At 46.7% G+C, this 17,162-nt stretch overlaps 1 long non-coding RNA gene across 2 annotated transcripts in view; it reads left to right on the forward strand.

Moving 5' to 3' along the window:
- Positions 1-17,162, forward strand: part of LOC106046050 (uncharacterized) — a 48,046-nt gene continuing 30,884 nt past the window's right edge. For both annotated transcript variants that reach the window (XR_010825077.1, XR_001213048.3), the window contains exon 1: positions 1-87. This is a non-coding gene — a long non-coding RNA (uncharacterized lncRNA). The remainder of the gene's footprint in view (positions 88-17,162) is intronic.

The following is a 17,162-nucleotide window of genomic DNA, read 5'->3' on the forward strand; positions in this document are numbered from 1 at the left end:
GTAGTACTGCTGGTCTGCAGGTGCACGTGGAGGGTGCAGAGCCTGAGCCCAGTACGGTGACGGACCAGCCACTGCTTGTGTCAGACAGTGAGTTGCACAGAGCCCTGGAGAAGAGAAACATTTTGATCATTTGCATTTCATGTGTGAGGAGGTTAATTATGATGATGGCAAAGACAGTCGTTGGCATGATAATTTGATTAGAAGGGAATTTCAGTTCTCAGAGATCTAGCTGGGGGCAATGTCTCTCTGAAGCAGCAGGGCTGCAGCAGTCTATGGAGGGAGGACTGGGGAGAGCTTTGGTATGATTTCATGCACCAATTGGAGTATCTTCATCTGAGTTGCTGCCTGTGCTTACAAGTCCCTGACTGTAAGTGGGGTTGATAAGATCTTGAGGCATTTGTGTCTGTGCAGCGAGGAATTAGGAAAGGTACATTAACAAAGTTATTTAATTTCTATGCACTTGTGCCAAGAGCATGGGTGATAAACAAGAAGATTCAGAACTGCTCATTTCTGAGAGCCAGTCTGAACTATTTTTTATTGCTGAGGCTTGCTGGGAAGGTTAAACAATTGGAAAGTTAACATTGGAAAAACTATAAACAGAAAAGCGACAGGTTATATGTCTCTGTGAAAGACTAGAGAGGCAAATGTGGTGGAGAGTTGGTCTGCATTAAAGTGGCATTTCTGCTGCTGGTAACTCAGAAGAAAGCGATCTGAGGTACATAGATATGGATGTCCTGGTATGCAAAGCAGGATGTGGGGTGGTAGTGGGTGTTTGCTGTGAAAAACAGATTGTACGATAGGAGGATCACCTCTGTGCAGATGTACAGAATGAGGAAGGAAAGATCAGGTTTGCATTTGATGGATGTCCTATACTGCCATAATTAAAATGGCCTTTTAATTTCCAAAAACCATGGAGGATGATTTCCTGACTCAGGAGTTGTGACCAGCACAGGAATACTGCGTTAGCCCTCATTTTGACAAAGGGGGACTGGTCGCAGAACTAAACCTTTGTGGTAGCTTATATACAAGGGATTGTGACTTAGCTATGTCTGTTATGTGTGACCATAATAAAATCCCATTCAGTAATATGGACATACACTTGGTGTTTTAATATGGCTAGCTTCACAGTGTTGCAAATAATTCAGGTGTACAATTTGGGAACAAGGATTTCAGGAGGAAGATGTAAATGAGTGAAAGAAAACAGCTGAGAATAATGAATGTAAATGAGAAGCAATGTCTTATGGGATGTTGATAAATGTCTTATGGGATGTTGATAAAGGGCAGAGAAAACCTCCCTGGGAAGTGGTGACCCTGCAAAGGAGGAAGGCGTACTCTCAGCCAGGCTGGAAGGGCCAAGTCCTTTTGTGGATGCAGTATTAAAAACAGGCAGATGTCAGGTTCTCATATCAGTGTGGCTGGAGCAATGTGTCCAGTTCTGCTGTCTATGCGAAGGTGGAAGCTGGAATGTAAGAGGAAACAATAGGAAAAACTGCAAGATGATTACAGGAATTAAATTTTGCCATAAGGTGAGAGCCTGAAGGAGGGAGATTTTTTTTCCTATCAAAGTTGGGCTGAGAAAGCTACTTACTACTCCTAGAAGTACTTATGTAGGGAATCAAACCCTGATAGCAGACTGCTTTGTTGCCTGGCAGACAAAAGTCTAACTACATGCAGCTGAAGACAGACAAGTACATATTAGAAATAAACTACACAGCGGAAACTGAGTGTAATTAAGCACTGAAGTAATGCACCTAGGATTTCTTCATTAGAAATGCTGTAGAGAAGATCAAATGTCTTCTTTCTAAAAAGATTTGTGGTTGTTCAAAATGGTTTTAATCTCAGGCAGTCTGACGGCCTGTGCTTGGCATGAGGTCAGCCTGGGTGACCATCAGGTCCTTCCTTGCCTTATTATATGCAAATGTATATGCAGATAGGTTAAAAATGGTCATCAAAAATCAGACTGGCAAGGCCGGAGCACAGGGGATGCTCCAGATAAGCAGCCGGAGTAGAGCTGTTTCAGAATGAGATGGCTGGGGGACTGCAGCAGAGAGCAGCTCTGGTCCTGGTGGTGGTCTTAGAGGGGCGTTTGTGTCCTGGGGAGAGGCAGGAGCAGCAAAAGAATGCCAGGTATGAGGGTCTTTAAGCAGTGCAGGGGGGGAGTGAGGGGCTGTGCCTGTGGATCCTCCCTGGGGTGGTGCGGTGCTGCTTCTGTGACTGATGCTGTGGGGGGGGGCCACCTCTCCTGGCTGCTTGCTGGCAAGGCTGCTCTGCTGCAGCAAAAATGCATGCCTTGGAGAGCTCCTCTCTGAGAAGTCTCTAACTTTGCTTCAGACAGCATCCCTTGTTGATGTTATTTTTCCTCTGGCAACTCTTCGGGGAGGGTGGGGTGGGGAGTGAGGAGCATTAGAAATGCTGACACTGAGATATTCACTGAGCCCCAGACCTGTGCAGGTGAATCAAGGTTTCATTTACCTTTGAATGCCCATCAGGAATTTCCCCATCTGTTTCCATGGTTGACTACTGGTGCATTTCACTTTGTATTTAAGTATTCTTATCTGTATTTGTCATGTCTATGACAGTCTCCCCCAGTTTTTAGTAGCTGTCATTTTAAGTTATGGCTGCCTAGAATGGATTATATAGTCTTATTTGCATGGAAGAAATATTTGAGTACATCAACATGTCTTGAATGCATAAGATTTAAACCACATGAGTATGCCCATTTAATGTATGGGAATAAGGAGGAATGAAAACAGCGTTATTGCCACACTGCTCTTTGAGTAACTTTCAGCAGAGTTGAGCCTCAGGGACTTCTGAACTTGAGGTTCCAGCATGTGCTCATGCTGCCTGCTGCATCTCCCCTTCCCCAGGACTGTTGCAGCTCCAAGCTTCTCTTGGCTGCTTTGGCGGCTTCCAAGCAGATGGAAAATGCAGTGGCTTCCTCTAACACAGAAGGAAGCAGACCCCCAGGTTCACAATGTGAGGCTGTCTGGAGCAGGGGCTCTTGCCAACAGCTGTGCTTTGTCAGTGGTTTTTCACTATCCTGTGTTGTGCCTGGCTTCTCAAAAGCCCTGCAGGCTTTTACTCTGTTCTGACAGTGTCTCAATGCATCAGTAAGACCAAGAAGGGCAACAACTGTTTAAGCATTGATCTTACTCTCTGGAAGGCAGCACTTTCCTGCTCTTGTGACCCACTGTGATCACATGCACTAAATAAATTGCACCCATGGCCTTGTCTTCTGGGTTAGAACGTGTCTTGATCCAGGACTGCCCAGTCTCAGTACTATGAAGCAAGTTCTCTAAAGCAACCTGTGGAGAGCTGGGTTTGGTTCTCAGAGGGTGTCTGCACAGCTGCTGCTTCCCAGGGACCAGTCCAGCACCTTCCCCTTGTTTCTACCAGCAGCAGTTGCTGACACTCTTTTGATGGTCGTCTTACACATCTTTGCCAATACTTGCATATTCTGCCTCTTACTAGTGTTTGTCCACACTTACCTTGGTTGGCAAAAACCTTTGAGACGGAGGCATGGTATGAGACTGTGGCATTGTTCTCTGAATCTGTTCTTTCTCTATATGCTTCTGCTTTGCCAGGTGTGAGGCTTAACGGGGCAGTTAAACAGATTTGCTACTAGTTAGAACCTTGCGTAGTTTTTTGTGTGCTTTTCTTCCTCTGTACATAAATGCACAGGCATCTGAGTCAATCAGTGCTGTCCTTCTGTTCCAGCTGCTGCACAGCTTGCTTTATTACTACTTAACAGAAACTTCCTCTCCTTTTGTCTCTCATATGCAGCTCTTCATCCTGCAGCAGTTCATGGGCTTGTCAGTTCTGGAAATATTTGGAGTCTTCTCCGCTCCTAGATGCTTTCTGGCTGCTCCTCACTCTCTCTGCACAGGTTTCTAAGTGGTTACACCTGTGATATGTTAAACTTTTGAACCCTACAAGTGCAGTTGCTTTTTAAAGGGTTGATTTATCTTCGAAGTGCTAGGGGACAGAGTGGTTGGTCCTTTCTGACTGCTTCTGTCTGTAACATATCAGTTAATTTGCTGACCTGCAGTACCATCATGCCCAGATGTTGTGGCCATGGTCTTGTGCATAGTGTATGACTGAGACATGGAGCATGACCACAGCCTGCACCCCGGAAAACTGACAGGAGAACATTATTCCTCCACTTGAGCTGCTGACCTTTAGCATGGGCCTGTCTAGAGACCTCTGATAGATCAGCGAGGATCACTTTACATTGACAAATACTCAATATGGTGCCTTGTGTAAAGGGCTTTTCTCCAAACTAAATAACTTCCAGATTCTCCTGCTTTATAATTCCCTGCATTCCGTTCTCTTTTTGTTCGACTTGTATTGTTCAAGCTCTGATTCAATTCTACTATTATGCAAATCAGGTGGCTGGATATTCTTGTCCACTGATTCATGGCTGGTACCATAATGCCCTCTGACATGTAAAATGCTCCTCCGTGTGAGCCAAGATCTTGCTAACCTCCCATGCAATGCCTGCAGATCAGAATATGAACAGAGGCACTGAGTGACACTTGCAGCTATTCCTTCAACACCATGATAGCTCCTGTGGTGGCATTTAAGGTGTTCTTAGTATCAATATTATTCCTACCCACATAGACAACTTCTTAGAGCTGACAAATTGCAACGTGTTCACAGCTCTCTGCCTTCTCCTGGAGCTAAGGCTGGAGATCAGATTTGGAGAGCTTTGACTCCATCCAGAAAGCCCACAAGTATGGAGGAGGCACACAGGTGCAGGGCTGTCCGTGACAGTGCTTGCTCTGTGGCTGCTGGGGTGCCCTGCAGAGGGCTTTCCTTCAAGTCTGCTTTGAGGCCAGTCCCCTCCCCTCTCCCTGGAGAGGAGCTATTATGTCCCATGCTGAGCGGCACCTCCCCAAGCACTGGAAATGCTCCAAAACATGAACAAGCCACCCGAAAACTTGGCATGGGGGTCTGTGGGTGCTGTGAACTGAGGAGTGGAGCCGTAAGTGGCAGCGAAGTGTGTGAAGGTGCCTGCAATCCAACTGTGCAGGCTGCCTGGCAGTGCCAGGGCCCTTGTATGTTCAGAGTCATGTGGCACAGCTAGTCAGTGCTGCCTTCTGTGCCAGGATGCTCAGCAAGTACCTTAGCCTGGGGGGGAAGTGGTGGTGAGGGGCCCCCTCTGCTGTGCGGTGTGGAGGGGATGGGTGAGCCAGCAGCAGCCTGAAGCTTCTGCTTCACTTCCTTGGCTAGCTATGAAGCACGCAGCGCTCTGTTTCTTTGCGAGTAGGTGGCCCTTGGAGAGTCCCAGCCTGGTGGATTGGAGGAAGAAGGGTGCCTGGTGTTGTAGGGAAGGTTGCATTCCTCCCGCCCACAGAGTTCTGCCCTTTGCTGGGCTATGGCTGGGGACTCAGCAGAGCACAGGTTCTGTGGGCAGGAGCATCTTGCTGGGAGCGGATGGGGAGCAGAAACTGGGCTGCATTGCTGGGCAGATGGTACACAGGGCTGTCTGCTCGTAGGCGCTTCTGAGAGGCTGGGGATGATCCTTCAGAAAGGCTTCTCTTCCCTATGGGGCTGGTTTTGTATGTCACCCTGCTGCTCACCTGAGCAGAGGAGCTTATGAAGTGGTGGGTTCGTTCTGCGAGCTGTAAAGAGTGATGTTTGGAGGGTTTTGCATTTGTGTTGTCATTAGGACTTACATGGGGGGAAAATGTGTGACTATAACTGGGAGGTGAAAGCTAACAGCTTGTCTCAGCTATTATTATACATGCCAGAAGCAGTAATGATTAAAGGGACTGCACTGTGAGGTAAAGAGATGCCATCCTGGAACCAGATGACTGGGTGATACAATTAAGATAAAGAAATCGCATATTGTTGGAAATAGGGAAGCAGAAGTGATGAAATGTGTGATTGGGAAGTGTGGGAACAAGATGAAATTAAAGAAAAATTGCAATAAGGAGCAGAAAATGAGCAGGACTTGGAACAAGAGATGCAGTTCTTGAGAAGATAAGAAGAGCAGAAATAAATTGAGAGCAAACATCCTTGGCATAGAAGGGGAGACATACAAAAAAATCTTTCCAAACTCTATTAAAAATGAGTTGCTGTGCTAAAGTGAGAGCATTACAATCTAAAAGAAATGACAATATTAAACCATCAGTCTCTACAGTCATGTGCTCAAGGAAGGACAGGGCAGATGCTCACAAGTTTGAGCTATGCTGGTGTGAGTTTTTTTTTTTTTGCAGAAACCGAAACCTGTGTAATTACTGTGTCTTGGAAATGGAGCACTTAGGATTTGTAAACTGGGACAATGTAGTAACTTACCCTCCAGTAAGGGTTCCATGACCACAAATAAAGCAAAGACAAATGCTTCCCAGGCATAGTTGTTCCCAAACAAAAGCTTTCTCTGGAAACGAGCAAGGAGCTGGTGGCACCCAAAAGGTGATCAAGACCACAAATGCCTGGGTGGCACAGCTGGGTAGCATTTGGGCATCAAGATGTGTGTGATGGGGATACCAGTGATATGAGAAAAAGCCTCAGGGCAGTGTTCTAGGAGGCATTGCTAGGCTTTACTGGAGAAGTTAATGGCTGCTGATGGAGCAATGCTAGGTGTGTATGCCTATGAGTTTGTGCTGTTACAGCTCTGCAAAAGCTGGAGGGAGACCTGACCTGTCTCTGCAGAAAAATGTGCAATTAGAGTTGCTGCTTTTGACTAAGATACGTGATGGTGAGTGGTGTAGCTGCTGGAAAGATAGAGACTGAAAACCCCAATGAGTGTGATGGTGTCGGAGACAGCAGGCAGCTGGGGTGAAGTGCTGGTCCCCTTTGGCTGAGCTGGTCGTCCGGCAGAGCTGCTTGTTTGGCACAGCTCCTGGGGCTCCCTGCTGATGCTCCCAGGTGGCAGTGCTGGTGGACCAGGCTTGCTGATGGCTCATCTGCTAGGTCTTCCCAGGAATAGTCACATTGCAGGACCCTCCTGCATGTAGGGCTGGAGTCAGGTCTGCATTGAGGAGTAGATATAAAACATCCTTAGCACAATTTCCCACTGGCAAGATACATGCAGTCTCAGGAAGTGCCTGTACATGAGAAAGGAAAAAGTACAAGGCATAGTGATTTGCTATTTTTAAATCCTAGGGAGGCTTCTGGACTTTCTGGTGACAGGGCTGCATAAGCAGGTTGGTAGAGTTGAAATGTGTGAAAGGAATTCTGTCCTTGTGCTGAATACAAGATGTCTGTGCTGAGCTGCAGTTCTGAACCTGTCACTGCCAATGAGGAAATTGGCTGTCTCCAGAAAGCAGGAGGGATCTGCTGCTGTTAACAGCTTCCAGCAGGAAACTAAGCCTAGAAATACTTTCCAAGAGTGGGCATGTCCCTGGGGGCACAGTGCTGGCCCCGCGTAGCCCTGAGCTGTGCCCATGTGGGAGAAGACAGGGCCAGCTGGGACCTGTGGCTGCAAGAAGCCCTGGACCTCCACGGAGATGCAGCATCTGATGTAAGCAAGAACCATCTCAAAATTGTTCTCCCCTGGGCAACCCCCATGGTGGCACCACTCTTTGCAGGGTCAGATGCCTGTGCTTGTTCCAGGACATGCCAGCCCCATGGCCTCAGTGACCTACCCCCTTGGCTCTGTGTCCCCACACCCAATGGGTGGGCACATCTCCCTGTTCAGGTGTGTGACACAATGGCTTGAGCCTCCTGCTGCTGTAGAGGGAGGCTGCCTGGGGCAGATCTAGATGGAAGCTGTGTATCGGCTTGCAGCAGACCTGGAGACTGTGTGAATCTAGCCTGGGTGGTCTGGAGGCCTGGCACATCAGGTATTTTCATGTGTCTGTACTATGCCAGAGAAGTTTATCGCATGCTTGCGGGTGCTGCTTGCTGCACAGTATTTGTGAAGTGCGGTCCATGGGGGTTCCCCTCACAGCTTTGCCTGAGAGGTCAGCACGCTATTCTCCTTGAAATTATCAAAGGGCTGAAAGTGCATGTCCCAGGGTGGTGACATGAGATGGATCCCTGTGCTTTGTCTCCTTACAAATACTGATTTACGAATTTGGTTACGGAGCAGCAACAAAATATGTATGTAGTTACATCTTAAATCTTGCTGATGTGGTAGTTTTGTAGGGGGAAAGAGTGTATGTCGTCCTCATTTTGTGATGCTTTCAGTGACTTCTCACAAGTTTTGAGGAAGTTATATACACAAGCCACTGTCCTGTGCAGGCAGAAAGTTTTATCTAATTAGTGAAATTAAAACTTGAACTTGGTAGGTCTGAGAGACATTAAATGAGTTCAAGTTTACTTGCAGCTCCCAAACTCAAAGTGCAGTGTGATGTTCTGGCACGGAAACCAGCTGGCAGCCAGGTGCAAGCAGCAGAGGGAGAGCCCTGGCAACCTGGAGGCACCTGTGCAGTAGAGCACAGTTTTGGCATGGTGTGTGCAGTGTGCGTGTTGGTTACAGGACTGGGTTTTGCCTAGGACAGTGAAACTGAACATTCTCTAATGTTCAAAAGCAGGTTTAAATCAGAGCACTTTCAGAAAGGCAGAAGGAGCGCTGTGCTATCTGATCCTGTCCTGGCAGGCTGTACATGCCCTTCTAATCCTGCGCTATTGATTCAGTTGGTAGGTCCTGTTTACTTCTTGCTGTGTGCAGTAATGTTGTGGAAACACCATAAAACTCTAGTTGCTGATTCCAAGATGCATTTTTCACATGTCATTTTCTTCTTGACCTCTGCAGAGTTACAGGATAGAAGTGAAATTCAAATCAGGCAGCTGCTTTATCTGCTTGCCCCGCATTTTTCCTCTCCAAACTGAAAATGAGCAAGTACTATGAAACCTGCACAGATGGATTGAGTCAGGGTGAAGATTTTAAACTTTGAGTAAAGTGTTGAAGCTAACCAGGAAAATATCTCCAACATGGATGCTCTGAACTGTTCAGGGACTCAGATACATCTTCCCCAAGACTTGCAGGAATTTGGCATTACGCCTTGTAGAAGGGACAGTGCTGACATCTATGATCAGAGCAGCGTGGGGGTAATGATGCCATAGGCACTGGGTGCTGGACATGTGGGCTGGCTTGTATCTGTGGCTGTCTACCTCTGAACCTTGTGTTTCTAACCATGGAAGCATCCCTGGTAGGTTGGCTTTATTGGTGATGAGATGAAAATGAAATCTTATCCTTTAATGATCTATCAATTCCAGCATCTTCTCCACAGACAATGTTTTCTATAGTGCACAGAAACAAGTACTGTAGCTCCCTGTAACTGAATTAATTTCAATTCATAAGCAAGAATAGTCTAATGTATATTAGGATCTAGAGATAAAGCTTGGCTGTGGTCAGGTAGATTTTTTTTTGCTGTGATGGACCTCAGGTGAGGGCAGGATAGTCTGTATGTTCTATGGGAATCCCAAGGCACTATCCTGTGCATTTAGCCCATATGAAAGTCCAGGGACAGACAACTGCACTGTGAATAGTGCAATTGCAAACACACACGGCTTGTTTAATTATTTTTTCTGATTAATTGTGGATTACCCCGTTTTCTGAATTAATTTTGGGAATCCCCCTTGTCTCCTAGCTAACCACATGTTAGTACTCCTCATCTGGTACTCTGAAGCTGTTTTTAAGGGCAACAGTAATGTCCGTCAGGTAGAGGAGAGTGGAAGTCCAGTGACCGTCCTCCAAGGAAGGATGCAATGTTCATATTCTTTAGAAAGTCAGTGATGCTGAATGAGGAAATGCAAACACTAGGACAAGGACTTTTGGAGTTTTTGAGTGTGGGGGAGAAGTGTGGTGAGCCCAATGTGAGTTCAGCAGTCAATGGGGTCCAGCGTGTGGTGACTCCTTATGACTTTGTGCTGACAGTGCCTCAGGTTCAAATCATTAACACTAGTGAGCTGCTGCAAAGTACTGGAGTGCAATTCTTTTGGTAGAGTCTGAATTAAGGAAACTTCCATAGACTGCAGGGCTATAGCCTTGACCTAGACTAAGATCAGGCTGGGAAACAGTGGCTCCTGTGAGGGTCCCTGAGCTGTTCAATTCTGCAGCTACCTCTGGAGCCCTGCAGGAGCTGCAGCAACTTTGAAATGCTATGAAAGAAGAGCCTTTCCTCTCCATGTGATTCTGCATGTACATGCTCTCAGATCTGCTTGTTTCAGTGCATTGGTCTCGCTGCTGCCTGTGCAAGGGCATACTGACACATCAAAGCTACCGCAAGGCAGATACCCCTCTGTCCTGCAATCTCCAGAGGTTTGGGGATGGCAATGTTATGCAAGCCCCTTGCTGCCATGTTCTATTGTGGGGGCTCGAGGACCTGTTGGCCCCCTCTGCCCTGTGTACTGGCCTCGTGGTACAGGAGGGGTGAGGCGAGAAGTGATCCCAGGTGCCTGTTCCCTTGTGGTGCTGGAGCTGCCCTTGCTGCCTGTGCTGCCAGGCCTTTCCCACTCCTTCGCAGACCAGCGTGTGTTCGCAGCTCAAACCTGCATCTCACCTCCAGATGGCACACAGAGCAGCAGTGTGGGTGGAGGGCTGCCTGAGGCACTGACAAAGCTGGCCTCCAGCCGCTGCTGCATGGAGCTGTTTTCCCTGGAGCAGAGTACTGGGGTGGAGGAGGTGGGGTGCCCTTGGGCTGCTCATCCGTGGGTGCCTGGGGCACACAGACATGACATATGGGACTTTCTGTGCCTTTCTGCATGTTTTTGTGGCTGCTGTGCTCTGAAGTGGTATAAACAGATGTACAGACAGGCCTCTGCACTGAAGAGGGAACTTCTTGTGTCCTGGTCCTTGCGCATAATATGTCCTGGGACCACAGATGCCTGGGATCAGTGCTTCAGCTGTGATACATGAGTAGAGTGTTAAACTTTGGGGCTACAGGTCTGTTCAAGCAAGTCATTTGAGAACAGCTGTGTATACCAGCAAGCCTATAGCTTGGAAACAGGCATCTGAAGGTATAGCAGCTTTAGCCCTGATTCATCTGGGAGTAGTTCTTTGCTATGTGCAGTGTCCTCCCCATCTGCAGGAGATGCCTGCTCTGCGGGGGGAGCTCCCGGCTGAGCCAGCAGTGGCTGCTGCAGTGAAGAAGCCCAGAAACAGGCACTGAGGAAGGAGGTGGCAGACACCTGCGCAGTAGGCTCAGCAGTCAAAGCTCAAATGAAGGTCTCCTGGAGAAGTTTTTGCTTCAGATGACTTTAAAGCTTTTTATGCAATATCCTCATGCTTTTTGTAGGTACAGGTATAATTATTTCATTATGCTTTCCTGTGAAGTGTGAAAACTATCTTTACCAATCCTCTTAAATTAGTTAAATATAATATTCAGTGAGACAGGAGATAGAGAAATGTTAATTGAAACTAGAGAGGTGTTTATAGGGTGATACAGTGTGGCCAACTGTGTCTAAAATTAATGTTCAGGGTCCTTGATAGTGATTCATATTTCAGAGTTTATTAAATATTTCCAACAGTAGTCAAAGCCACATGGAGCGGTCCACTACGTTTGTGAATATCTTTGTGGATATATGGCACTTACCAGGAGTGGGCCAGCCAAAATCATTTTTAATTGGATCAGGTTTTCCCTGGGATACTGCAAGGACACTTTTGAGTGCTTTCTGTATTAGTGGGTTGACGGGCCTGTCTCATCCCATATATGTACTGGGGCCAAATTTTTTATAAACAGTCCTTTCCATTAATGGGCTCTTTACATATAAATTGAAACCAAGTTTTTTTTCCCCAGAACAGAAGAGCCTGCTCATGATGTTGCAGGGTAGCATGAGCTCAGTTCCTCCTTGGCCCCACTGCAAAAGCTCAGCCTGTCCTTCCATCAGTGGAAACCCTGTTTTGTATTATATGAGATGTCAAGTCCTCCTCTGAGATCATCCCTGCCTGTTCCTGCTCTGCTACATGTCCCCCTTTGGAGGGAGGACCTGGGGACAGGCCGATATCTTCTTACATCCTCCTACTCACAACACCTTGGCCCTTCACCACTGGGTGCTGCTGTGCTGAAGAACATGCTTCCCTGTCTGGGGCCCCAAAACACCTGGAAGCTGCAGCTGGCTCTGGTTGCAGTGAGGTCTTGCTTGGTGCATCGCTGCTGAGCTTGGACTTGCCCAAGCTGAGCCTTCACCTCTGCTTTCCCATGCAGCCAGAGGGTAAAGGGGCTCTGGGCAGGGCACGGCTGCGGGGCATGTCACTACCTGGGGACCCTTTCATCTGCCAGCAGGTCAGGGAGGTCTGCATGTGGGCAGGCAGTTTGCCTCGTCTGTGAAGATGTCTGATTCTTTTAGGGTAACCAGCGATGCACTAAAGTATTTCCTTTTCTTTGCACCTAGATATCTGTTGGTTTCATACATCTGTCTCTGAATAGCAGAAATTAGACTGTCCTCCTAACATTTAGTCACCAGGCAGCTCACGCTAGCCTGGAGATATCTCTCTAACTCACTGCTGGGGCCATTCAGTTACACACGCTGCATGGAAAGGAAGAGGAAATGCAACTTAGCAGCTGATGAGTGACAATGATACATCACAGGCGACAGGCTCAGCATTTCTGCAAATCTTCTGCTTGCCTAAGGCACCAGAAAACATTTTAAGCTATTGAATACTGCAGCCAATAAGAGGCTGCAGTAATTTATTGATGTTCCCAGCTTGCCTTATTCCTTTCATCTATCTTTGCCTGCCCTGGAAGGCTGAAATAACTAATGTTGCTATTTTTTAATGAAGTTAGGTGAGCTGTTCACCTTTCACTAGGAGGACCTGAGCTCTTTTTTTTAGGGTCCTGACAGTAATGAAGGTCAAGAAGCAATCTTCCTTTGCTTTTCCTTGGCAAGAAGTGCAATGTGGAGATGTCTTTGTGGGATAGAGCTCAGCGCTTCCATACAAGTGGGCTGACCAGCCCTCTGTGAGCTGCTGCTGCAATAGTTGCTTGTCGGTGTGTTGCTATTAGTTTCTTTACGCACGGTGCTGAAAATTCCTCCCTATCTTAGGAAGCCTAGCTACTCCAGGAATGCCCGCTGTTTGTGGAAGCTGTACTTCTTCACACTGAAATATTGAAGATGTTCAGGCTCTGTGTCTTTTGCTCTTTAGCATAAGGCTTTGAGGCTCAGATCTCATTGCCTTTTCAGTTAGGTTCACAGACGTGTGTTTCTGGCAAATGACATTTCACACAGCTACTGAAAACCAATTGAAGTGATTGTGCATAATCCCATTGGCAGTTTGTTAAACTGATCAACACATCCCATCACCATGGAGAGAGTCAGCTTCCATTGGAGGAGAATGTACTAAAGAAGAAATCAATTTCCCATATAGCGCCATCACAGCTGACACTAAACAAACTCATGTTAGATCGATGTCCTTCTATGAACTTGTAACTGGCAGGAGCTGCCAGGGCACGGACTCATTGCCATTTGTGCTATTTTTCCATCTTTGGAACAGAATGCCGTCATGGCACTTAGACTGCTCAAGCTGTCTGGTCTTTGTTCTGGTGTTTGCTTCTCTGATTTTGGACTGTGCTATTTATGCAACGTCTGGTTCACTTGATTAAAAACAATGGAATGAATTATCCTTGTTGTCACTCTGGTAAGTCAGGAGATCTGCGGTGGAGAGAAGTAGTGTGAGGTTGGTGTACCAGCAAGTCCTGTCCTTCCAAACATACAAATGCAGATTAAATGATTAGCTTCCTTGGGAATGTCAGTGCCCCTGGACCTTTGAAAACACAGACGCAATGGGATTGTTTTTTTATGAAGCATTTATCCATAACTTTAATTTTTCTACCAATATTATGGCAGTAAGTGCTACCAAAAGAAATATTCAGTGATCTCAAATTCCAAAGCACTTACCTCTGGAATATTTTCAAATTATTTAATGATTGTTTTCAGATCAGTGATTATTTTCAGTGTTTCTTTTGAACATGCAAGTACTAATGTCTGTTCTTCCTGACACTATTGGTACCAGGAAACGACCTACATCTTCACTGTACTTAAAGCGAACGGGGAGTTTCCCTCAAATTTATTGTAGACAGCTATCTACAAGAATATACTTGAGGTATTATATGAGGCAACATGTTTTTCACCCATCATACTGTCTTCTGAATTCTTTGCATTAATGCACCAGTTGTAGAGGGGAAGAATCCCTTTGTTACAGAGCAGTGTTTTGGCACATGAAACATGTTTGAGCTTCTGTCTTTGCAGGTGATCATAGTCTTTTCACAAAAGGAAGCACTCATGATATTTTTAGGCTATGAGAGGTTAAAAATCAGGTCCTTCAGAATATAGAGAGGTGTTCCCAGATTAATTTTCAAACTTTCATGACAGAACAAACAGCAAATTCGGATTTGCAACCTTGTCGCTTTTCTTTTAGAAAAGCCTTGCCATTCTGTAGTTTGAGAGCTGGATGAATCTGTTTTGTCTGGAAAAGTGTTTCAGTACAGGAATGAAATGTCATTTCTCTGCTGGAAGATAAATCAGTAGAGCAGCTGGGCTGTTGCCTTTTTTTACACTATTGTTACTGCCCTCAAATCTCTGGATCTGGTATCTTGATTCTTAACCTGTGCCTCATCCTGGAGATTTGCAGGGCAGCCCCTTTTCCCTACTGGTCTCAAGGCCCATCCTGTGACACCCAGGTGTTGGATAACTGGTGTGATCTCCATGGTTAGGACAGGGAACCTGTGAGCAACAGAAACTTGTGTAGATCTTTATAATCCTTCACACCTACTGCATATAATACATTCTCTTTGTGGATTAGTGTTAGTGGTTGTAGTTTATAGTGGTTGTAGTTTAATCTGGGAGGCAGCTCTGCACCACACAACTGTTTGTTCACTCCTCACCCAGTGGGATGGGGGAGAGAACTGGTGTGGTGGTGTGGTGCAAAACTCCTGTGTTGAGATAAAGAATAATAGGAAAGAAGGGAGGGGAGGTGGGGGTAGGAAGCCAAAATGTAAAAACACATACTGCAGGTGATGCACAGTGCAGTTGCTCACCCCCAGCTGACTGATGCCCACCCAGCCCCTGAGCAGCAGCTGCTCAGCAGGCCAACCCTGCCGGTTTTATTGCTGAGCCTGACGCCCCATGGTATGGGATACCCCGTTGGCCAGTGTCAGTCACTGTCCTGACTGTGTCCCCTCCCAGCTTCTTGTGCACCCCCAGCCTGCTCACTGGCAGGGCATCATGAGAAGCTGAATAGTCCTTGGCTCCATGTAAGTACTGCTCTGCAACAACTAAAACATTGGTGTGTTATCAGCATTATTCTCACCCTAAATCCAAAACATGGCACCATATCAGCTACTAGGAAGAAAACTATCCAGCCAAAACCGGGACAGCAGTCTTATCTCATGGCAGAGGATGGGAAATATTTAAACTACTTTCAGGAAAAGTCTTACTCTGAATCTGAGTGCTGCTTTATGAATCAAGGTCAGCTCGTGTAAGCTGTGCAAATGTTCCAAGCCTCTGGAGTTTTGGAAGGAATTTAGGAGGCTTTGAAGTGCTCTTGATCTTCAGAAGGACATCTGCAGCTAATGGTCTGTACTAGCATGCCAAGAGTTGTAAGGTTACAATGTGACTGTCTTGAGCCTTCTCAGTCCCAGTTGGTTTCCAGGGCCCTTTAATGCAAGTTCAGAGAAAAGCAAGCTGTAAAAAATGCACTCTCAGCCTAACAGTGGATAATCTAGTGCTGGTTAAGTCAGGTGTAAAATGTCATACTGGAGTTTTAACTATGGTGTTTAAATGCATGATAAAGTATAGCACACAGTATTATTAGGATTTCAATGAAAAGTTAAGCAAGCAGAAACTCCATACTCTTTCCTGCACAGCTAAAGATTCCCTTTGTAATTTTATCCAAACAGACAAATACCTGTTTGCTAGCTATGCAAAGCAGCACAATAGTTTGCTAGATTGTTTTAATTCCAAACCCAATAAGCAAAAAAAGCCCCAAACTTTGCTGTTAATTCAGGATTGATCCAGGTTTTCAGGAATTGGCTTTTTTTGTCTCCCTTCACTTATTAGCTGATAGTGCCATGATGTTCTTTGCTAATGAATGGCTGCAAAGTTCTGTGAGGTCTTCAGGTGAAAACATCTATAGAAGCCCAGCGCAGGGCATAGTCACCTCTCAAAACAAACTGTGATGCAAGTCAAGACGTAAAGGCTTTGTTCTGCTGGATTCAGTTCAGATATGGAGCTGTGATCATCTTTTGAGGGTGGGGGAAAGATCCTGCCTGACAGTCCTGAATGTAACGGGTTGAGCACATAACAAAGTGGCACAAAGACCTTGGATGTGGTGTCTGGGACAGAGGTGTCTGTGACAAAGGCTCGACTCTCAGTTGTGGTGCTGGGACAGGAGGAGAAGCCTCTGATCAGACCTAACACCCAAGTCCCCATTTCCTGTACTCCTTTTTCCCTGGTCTGTCTCCATTTCTCACAGGTGGCAGGAAAATATTTCCCACCTTCCTTGCAGCTGCTGGTCCTTTGTCCCGCTTGGGCCCCTCAGACAGTACTAACCTGCAAACCCACATTTGACGGTTAGAAGTGAAGCAGAAGTATTAAAGCCAAGCACAGGGTCATGCAAGCCTCTTGAGGAAGATCCACATCTTCCCCAGGAGCTTGCTGCAAGACCCCAGAGCTTGGCTCTGGTCCTGGCAGAGGGCTGAGAGGAGGGATGGGGAGGGAAGGGGAGGGAGCGGGGGGCAGGACAGCTGGAGACCAGCTCCTGCCGGAGGTGGTAGAGGCTGTGGCCCCGGGCAGGGGAGGTGCCTTTGCAGCAGGCCTCAGCAGGTCTCTTTGGCAGCCTGGAGGATTGCTTCTGCAGGGAGGGCCCAGGCAAGGCTGTGGCCACTGCTTCCAAGTCCCGCACGGCAGATCTGGTGAGGTGCAGCAGGACATGCTGGGTGCCCGTGAGGGCAAACGTGCTGTAAAGGAGATGGCTTTTCCACCCCTCAAACTATGAAGTGTTGTTTTGTTAACTAACAAGTGTATTAGAAATGCATAGTCACTGGGCTGAGTATCAAAGTCCATGACAGAAAGACAATTTGGACAACTAATAGGTTATGTGAGTGGCAAGTTTTGGTGACAGGCTGACAGTGTGGCACAGCGGAGTTGGAGCAAACAGATGACTCGGTGGTTCCTGAAAGGTCATATCAGTGTCTCCATCAGTGGGGAGAGCTGCTGTTCATTGCTGCCAAATGGGAAGTGACAAGGGGCTTTGGTGTCTGGGATGTTAATGA

The sequence above is a fragment of the Anser cygnoides genome, chromosome 15 (genome assembly GCF_040182565.1).
Source record: "Anser cygnoides isolate HZ-2024a breed goose chromosome 15, Taihu_goose_T2T_genome, whole genome shotgun sequence".
Lineage (NCBI taxonomy): Eukaryota > Metazoa > Chordata > Aves > Anseriformes > Anatidae > Anser > Anser cygnoides.